Source organism: Octopus bimaculoides, chromosome 3 (assembly GCF_001194135.2).
Source record: "Octopus bimaculoides isolate UCB-OBI-ISO-001 chromosome 3, ASM119413v2, whole genome shotgun sequence".
NCBI classification, from domain to species: domain Eukaryota; kingdom Metazoa; phylum Mollusca; class Cephalopoda; order Octopoda; family Octopodidae; genus Octopus; species Octopus bimaculoides.
Window position 1 is genome coordinate 36,873,419 of NC_068983.1, and position 8,068 is coordinate 36,881,486.

The window sequence follows — 8,068 nt, forward strand, 5'->3', positions numbered from 1 at the left end:
TGTGTGTGTGTGTGTGTGTGTGTGTGTGTGTGTGTGTGTGTGTGTGTGTGTGTGTGTGTGTGTGTGCATGCGCTCGCGCGTACATGCGTGCAGATCTGTAGTGAGACTAAATAATCATCTGAGACGGCATAGACAGAATGTCAGAAATGCTACTGACGACGAAAATTGGCTCAGGACTTGGCTGGTACTTTATTTATCAACCCTGGAATCACAAAACGCAAATTTGACCTCAGCTGGATTTGAGCTTAGAACGACAAATGTCAGAACAAATACTTCAAGATATTTTATCCAATGCACAAACGATTCTACCAGACACAAGGTCAAACATTTTATGAGAAGTTATGGTCGATTAAACTGATCTCAGTGCTTAGTTACAAGGCTTCAGAAAGGAACCCTATCAGGGAGTACACTTCAGAAAAGAATCATATCAGGGGGTACAAAGTATCTCTCGGGCCCAAATTCCTATTGTGGACTTTAATCTTTTATATATGCAAATAATTTCTGAAACCTAAGAATGCTTTCGGACCCGGATATGACACACCTTTTGCACCTCCTCTGATAAGCCTTGATTGGTTGGTATTTATTTTAGTGACTTCGAGGTATGAATGAAAGGTCAGGCAGGATTTGATCTCAGTCGGCCCTGATGGGATTTGAACTTAGAAAGTAAAAAAAAAGAAGAAACCCTAAGTAGATATCGATGTCAAGTTTTGGCACAAGGTCAGCAAGTTTGGGGTTGGGGATAAATCAATTACATCGACCCCAGTACTTAACTGGTATTTATTTTGTCGGTCCCGGAAAGAAGAAAGACAAAGTTGACTTCGGCAGAATTTGAATTCAGAACATAAAGACGAACGAAATGCCGCTAAGCATTTTACCAGAGGCGGTAACGATCCTGACAGCTCGCCACCTTAACTTAAATAAATATCACAAGATATTTTATCCGTTGCTCTACTGATTCCACAATTCAACCACCATTTTATCTCATGATCCGGTGTAGGGCCTCTATCGGTCTAATTTGAGGATGCATTTGTTCATGTATGTATAGGTCTAGGTAAGTTGCTTTGAGGCAGTTGTCCACGCACGCCAGCGACATTTATCCAAGGGAAAGGCCGCCATCTTGGGTGTTTACAGAGTAGAACCACTGTCATAGCAGGGGTTGCTTTAAACACAAAGGAGCGAATCAGCTACCGCAAGGCATCTCATTACTTGAAGACAAATCAGCACAACGTTTGGATTTGTTCCCTTAAAACAGGAGACACTACTTTTTAAATTTAATTTTCTGTGAAGTTTTTGTCGCTTCCTCTCCTTCATCTCTTCTGTTTCCGCCTCTTCTGTTTCCGTCCCACTAAAATTCTGCCAAGCTACCGCCTGGATTGGTCCTTTTTTATTGATCACAAAAGGAAGAAAGACAAAGTTGATCCGAGCGGAATTTGAACTCAGTTCGCAGAGTATCAAAACAAATACCGCGAGGTAATATCTCCAACGACACTGCCAAGTTGCCGTCTCGTGACATGATAGACATCTCCCGGACTAATTTTATAAACAAAATCAACTGGTTAATCTTTAGTGATCACAAACATCCATGAACGGGTAATGAACCCTATCAACTTCCACGTATGTGGAATCAAATTACAACGTTCTTGACTTTGTAAAGGACATTAGCGGAATCTGAGATGTATGGAAGTATCTACAACTGAGAATTGAACACAAGTTGTTTACCACCACCAGTAATCTTAACACCACGGCTACTGCGGTGCTTCTTATACAAGTACTATTTCTAATGTTTGTGTAATAGGAGTGAAAGCCACGTCAAGGTCATTAACCTGTGGGTAAGAGGGTCGTTTCGCTGGCATTAGCGGGATGGAGAAGATGCGTGAGGCTGGTGCGGGCTAAAGTACTTATTGAAAGTTGAAAGGTCAATGTATTGCTGGAGGACTACATGCGGAAGCGGGTTGGCAGCTTGAAATGAATGGTTGACTTTCAAATCAGAGAAATGTTGAGTAATGTTTGTTATTAGTGTTTTGTGTGGGGTGCGTACCTAGAGATTAGATAATAATATTTATAATCAGAAATAGGAAAACAAGTGAAATAAGCCGGTTCAAGTGGAAGTAGATGCGAGCATTAAATTCTAAGTAGACGTCATTACCATTTAACTCCAGATCAACTCTTATCAAGCAGACCGATGATCAAAAAGCATTCCAGATATGACACTCCCGTCATTTTTGTTATTTTGCTTTTGTTTTCATATTTGATATCTCTAGAATGTGAAGGCGTATGACTTAGTAGTATTCCACTCACAATCGCAAGGTCATGAGTTCGATTCTCGGCGGCGCCTGGTGTCCTTGAGCAAGATATTTTATTTCACATTGCCCCAGTCCACTCAGCTCTCAAAAATGAAAGTACTTGTATTTCAGAGGGTCTGCTTTGTCACATAACGTGTCATACTGAATCTCCCTGAGAACTATGTAAGAGGTACGCGTGTTTGGAGTTTTCAGCCACTTGCTCGTTAATTTCACGAGCATGCTGTTCCATTGATCGGATCAATACTCGTCGTCGTAACCGACGGAGTGCCAATTGTTTGTTGTATATGTAGAATCACATTATCTTGTGTGTCCTTTATTTTTAGGAGGTGAGTTGTAATTTTAGGGATACGCGACTACTATTTCTATCAGATCAAGCGATAACACAGAAACTCCGTTTGGTTTCATTCTAGTAAACACTAATTAATACAGAGTAAAACAATGCTTCGTTGATGTGGTCTATTAAGGCCGAAACATGTCCTAAGTTGTAACAGTAATTACCAAAAATCAGACTCACTCTCTACTGCATGACCACCATTTAAAATTAATTTCTAAGGTGACGAGCAAGCAGAATCGTTAGCACACCGTGCAACATGCCGAGTCGGATTTTGTCTGTATTTACGTCCCGAGTTAAACTTCGGCAGGGGTCAGCTTTGTGTGTTATTCTTTTGGATCGATTAAATAAGTAACAGTTGATCACTGGGGTCGATGTAATCGACATAGCCCTTTCCCCTGAAATTGCTGGTCTTGTGACAGAATGTGAAACCAATATTAATTTCAGTTTTTAAGGCGGCAAACTGCCAGAATCGTTAGTGTGCCGGACAAAATGCAAAATGCTTAACGGCATTTCGTCCGTCTTTACGTTCTGAGTTCAATTCCCGACGGGGTTGACTACATGTTTTATCTTTATCAGGGTGGATAAAAGAAGTACCAGTTGAACTCTGCAATTGGTGTAATCGACTTATCTCATCCCCTGACATTGCTGGCCTTGTGCTAAAATTTGAAATCAACATTAATTTCAGTTTCAAAGGGGAAAAAAGGATGAGAAAAAGAAAGAGTGACAGAAAAGACGGAAAGAGACAAAAGAAAATAGGGAAGGTGGGCCTTCTCATAGTCCATCTTGACGTATGAATGGTAGATTTTATTGGATAATAACAGAGCGTGTACGAGTTAATAAACCCTGGTTTAGATTCTCAAGAAGACTTTACTTGCCGCAATGTACGCAAGCATACACAGAACACTCGTTAGTCATATAGTACACCCACTACTTGAAGTTGCGAGGTCGTGGTAAGTTATACTGGGTCTCTGCTGTTAAGTGTCTTTGTTATGGACAGTGCACCACACCAGAGATACATTAAGGTCTATTGATCTTCGGTTGGTAGTTTGACACTCGAGCAACTCAGCCGACTGTATCTCTCATTAGGCTTTCGATAAGGTAAAAATTATCGATTCGGTTAATTGCTCTCTTTTTTTGCTGTAGTCAAGGAGAGAGAGAGAGGGCTGTTACACTTTATAGAGAGCCAACAGCTGTTCAGAGCTAAAATGTACTTCTTCCTATGTAATTCTATCATACGCGTCACCTAGATGTAGCTGTTTGTATACAGATATGTTGCTGCTAAAGTTGTTGTCGTTTTGCCCCCTGTAAGCTTCGATTGAGCAGATGTAGTACGGTCATCAAAAGCGTTCCAACCATGACTACCCAGTTTTTTAAAAGTACATGTAAAATTATATCATTCATATGCCATTTCCTTTCGAATAAGATATGATTTGAGAGATATTTAGCTGTTGTTCCTAATAGAATGAACGACTATGTAGAGGCTGCCCTTGTTTTCACCTAAATTTTTCTAGAGAAAGACTTATATCGTGTGCTGGGAACGACTTATCCTACATTCAATGCTGTCAAGCTATAACTAAGTTCTAATGCATATAGAACTTTCGGTAATTTTTTAGAGTAGCACCCACACGGTTTTTACTAAGAAAAAAAAAACTCGGATTTTCTGCGTGGAATCAAGTACCCTGACCTCCTAATATGCTGCAAATCCCTTAAGTCTTGGAAATTTCACCCACCCCACCCCCATTGATCTTTGCAGGGTTAGGGTTTTAGGGTTAGGGTTAGGGAATTTGTTTTGCTTAGTGAAAATCATGCTGGCGAAAAGATCAATGGGAGTGGGGGTGGGTGAAATTTCCGAGGTTTCCACCTCACCCCACTCCGTTTTTCGAACCCCAAAAAGGGTTTTGTAGCATATTAGGATGTCACAAGAATTCATTCAACGAAAAACAAAAACAAAAATTCCGATCATTCTGGGACGGGGGGAGGGTCTCCCCACCACCTTTGTCCCCACTTTTTCCGAACCAAAATAAGGGATTTGCAGCATATTAGGTCAAGGTATTTGATTCCACGCAAAAAATTCAAGTTTTCTTTTTTTGTTTTTTTTTTTTCTTAGTGAAAATCGTGCGGGCGTTACTCTGAAAAATTACCGAACTTTCAGGTGTACATCTTGGAACTATTGTATTTTTAAAGAGAAAACCAGGGCCCTTTGATTAATTTTGACCACGTCTTGAATATGAAGGTCCCATATTTACTGGACGTTGTGAACCTTAAGATTGTTTGTGAGTGGAATAATTTTAATTGGTGAATATTTGATAAAATGCAAGAGGTGAAAAGTTGTTTTGTTTCTTAATACTAAGCAATGTTCGTGTTTTTTATCTAAGAACTTCATTGAATATAAAGTTCTAATTCGTTGCTTAGAGGTTATGGGCCTGCTAATCGAAGCATGGGCGGTTTGGATCATGTATAGATTAATAAGTGAAATATATCATCAAAGAAGAGGAAAATGCTACACAAGCCATGACAAATAGAAACAAAGTAGAAGAGAAAACGAGAAAGAAAAAATTATGTTTAGAACAAGAAAGAGGTGATAAGTAAAGCAAGTCATTGTTAATGTCGACTATACCTCTGATGTCGAATACTTCCAGATGATTATTGTTCCTTGATTTATGCTATGGAAAACTCCACGTTTATGAACTGTAAAGGGGTAACAATCTAACAAATAAAATGGAGCCCTGTATCTGCGATGAAGGAAATGTAAATCCTGATTCACTATCAACTCATCCCGACTCAAATACAATGAATATAAAGTTTCGAAACAGCTTTATTTCACAAGCAAACGGCTATTAACAGAGCTGTAGCAGAAAAGTTTAAAAGTTTTGTTCAATTCTAATTTCTCTGGTTGATTATGAACTCAAGAATAGATTTCTGAATAGAAAACTCCGAAATAATCACCGAGAAAACTGACTCAATATGGTGGATTTATTTACAAAAGATTTATAAAATATCCAAAATAAATTGTATGTATTCACAACTGGATTTAGAAATTTACAAAATTTGAAATCATATGTTTCCGAATAAAGACAAAAGCAAGGTTTGCATTGAAAGCAAACTACAGCTTCATTGAATCAATGGAAAAAAAAAAGGAGGCATCTCATACCACTTAAACCTTAACCTCGACACGGGTCCTCTGAATGGATCTTCAAATGCGACCACTCACGTCCACTGCTATATGACACGTGATTGTGAACAAAGACGCACGGCTTATTGGTTAAGGTATTCGTATCACGATCATAGAGTCGTGAATTCGATTTCTAGCGGCTTCTTGCGTCCTTGAGCAAGACACTTTATTTCACGTTGCTCCACTCAGCTGGCAAAAATTAGTTATACTCGTTATTCGAAGGGCCAGCCTTGTCACATTCTTTGTCACACTGAATCTCCCTGAGAACTGCGTTAAGGATACGTGCATCTGTGGAGTGTGCAGCCACTTGCATGTTAATCTCACGAGTGTGCTGTTCCGTTGATCGGATCAACTGAAACGCTCATCGTCATAACCGACGGAGTTCCAGTTGGTTAACTCATCATTCTTAACGAACAAAACATAAACTATTTCAATACTAACTAATAGTTCTGAGAGAATATTTTATTTCTGGTGTGTGTGCTTTAATTTAATAATGATTAATTTAATATAACTTCATAAAATTTTTTTTTAATATTGATCCTAAGCTAAGGGTGCAAAATGTCATGATGCTTTCAACTCTGCACTTTCAAGACAAAGATGTGTAAATAGTTGACAATGAGTAAAACCGAATATCTCGAGATTTTTTTTTTTTAAAGAAACTAAGAAAATATAAAAAACTGAAATGGAAATTATCCCGAACTTACCCCAAAATGTGAACGTTTGAGCAACTACTTTAAGTTCATAGCAGCAAAATTGAGTATCCTTCATTCTTTATTAAACGTTTCGATTTTATCATTTAACTAACAGACTGCAAATATTGATCATTAGTTACATATAAACAAATATATGTTGCTTTAATTATTATTTATTTACTCGCTTGAAAAAATATATTCTTTGCATGTTTCTTTTTTCCTTGTGTAAGGTGACTGAATTAAGCCCATATTTTGGTAAAACGGTTTGACAGGAAACGCTATCTTTAATTCAAACAGAAATATCTAAGTTAAAGAAATTATTGGTCTGGCGGTACATTTTTCTCCAAAAACTAATAGAAAGACATCATACGAAAGAATGATGACCCATGCAAAACACTTTTGAGTTGAATTAACAATGTAGCTAAAGTGCTAAGATTATTATTTCACAATCGTTGAATGCTATAATGAATGCTTTAAGGTATGGATGCTGCTATGAATGCAAATTTGAAGGCTCCCGTGATGTTATTATTGTTTTAGAATGAGTGCTAATATAAATGAGGGTTTTTTTATTTTTTTATAGGTGATTGAGATATAACGGATGTTGCTATAAATGCTCCTACGAATGCTAATATAAATGCTGTATTATGAATGCTATTCATAGTATAGCATTTATATTATGAATGCTGTTCATAAGATAGCGTTAATATCATGAACGCTATTAAGGCGGCGAGCGGGCAGAACCGATACGTTAGCGCGCCGGACAAAACACATAACGGCACATTCTAAGTTTAAATGCTGCCGAGGTCGACATTGCCTTTCATCCTTTCGGGGTCGATAAATTAAGTATCAGTTGAGCACTGGGATTGATGTAATCGACTTACCTGTTCTCCCGAACTTTCTGGCCTTGTGCCGATGCTTGAAATTAATATATTATGAATGCTATTGAGGATGCCCTTACGAAGACGCATGGCCTAGTGGTTAGAGTGTTGCACTCACGAGATCGCGAGATCGTGGTTTCAATACTCTTGAGCAAAATGCTTCATCTCACGTTGTCCCGCGATCACTTCGGTACCTGACGCGTGGAACACCGTACACCTGTTCAGGCAACGTCGATTTGATGGAGAAATGAACAGCGCACACCATTTGATCACTATAAACGACAGGAGAGTCCTTCATTATTACGAATAGAAATTATCATTTTTAAAAAAAAGGAGCTCTCCGTCAGTTACGACGACGGGGGTCCCAGTTGATACGATCAACGGAACAGATTGTTCGTGAAATTATCGTGCAAGTAGCTAAGCACTTCACAGACACGCGTACCCTTAACATAGTTCTCAGGGAGATTCAGCGTGACAGAGTGTGACAAGGCTGGCCCTTTGAAATACAGGTACTACTCATTTTTGACAGCTGAGTGGACCGGAGCAACGCGAAATAAAGTGTCTTGCTCAAGGACATAACTCATCGCTGGGAATTGAACTCACGACCTTACAATCGTGAGCCGAATGCCCTAACCACTAAGCCACACGCCTTCACAGAAATTATTATATATACTACACAAACAACTTTT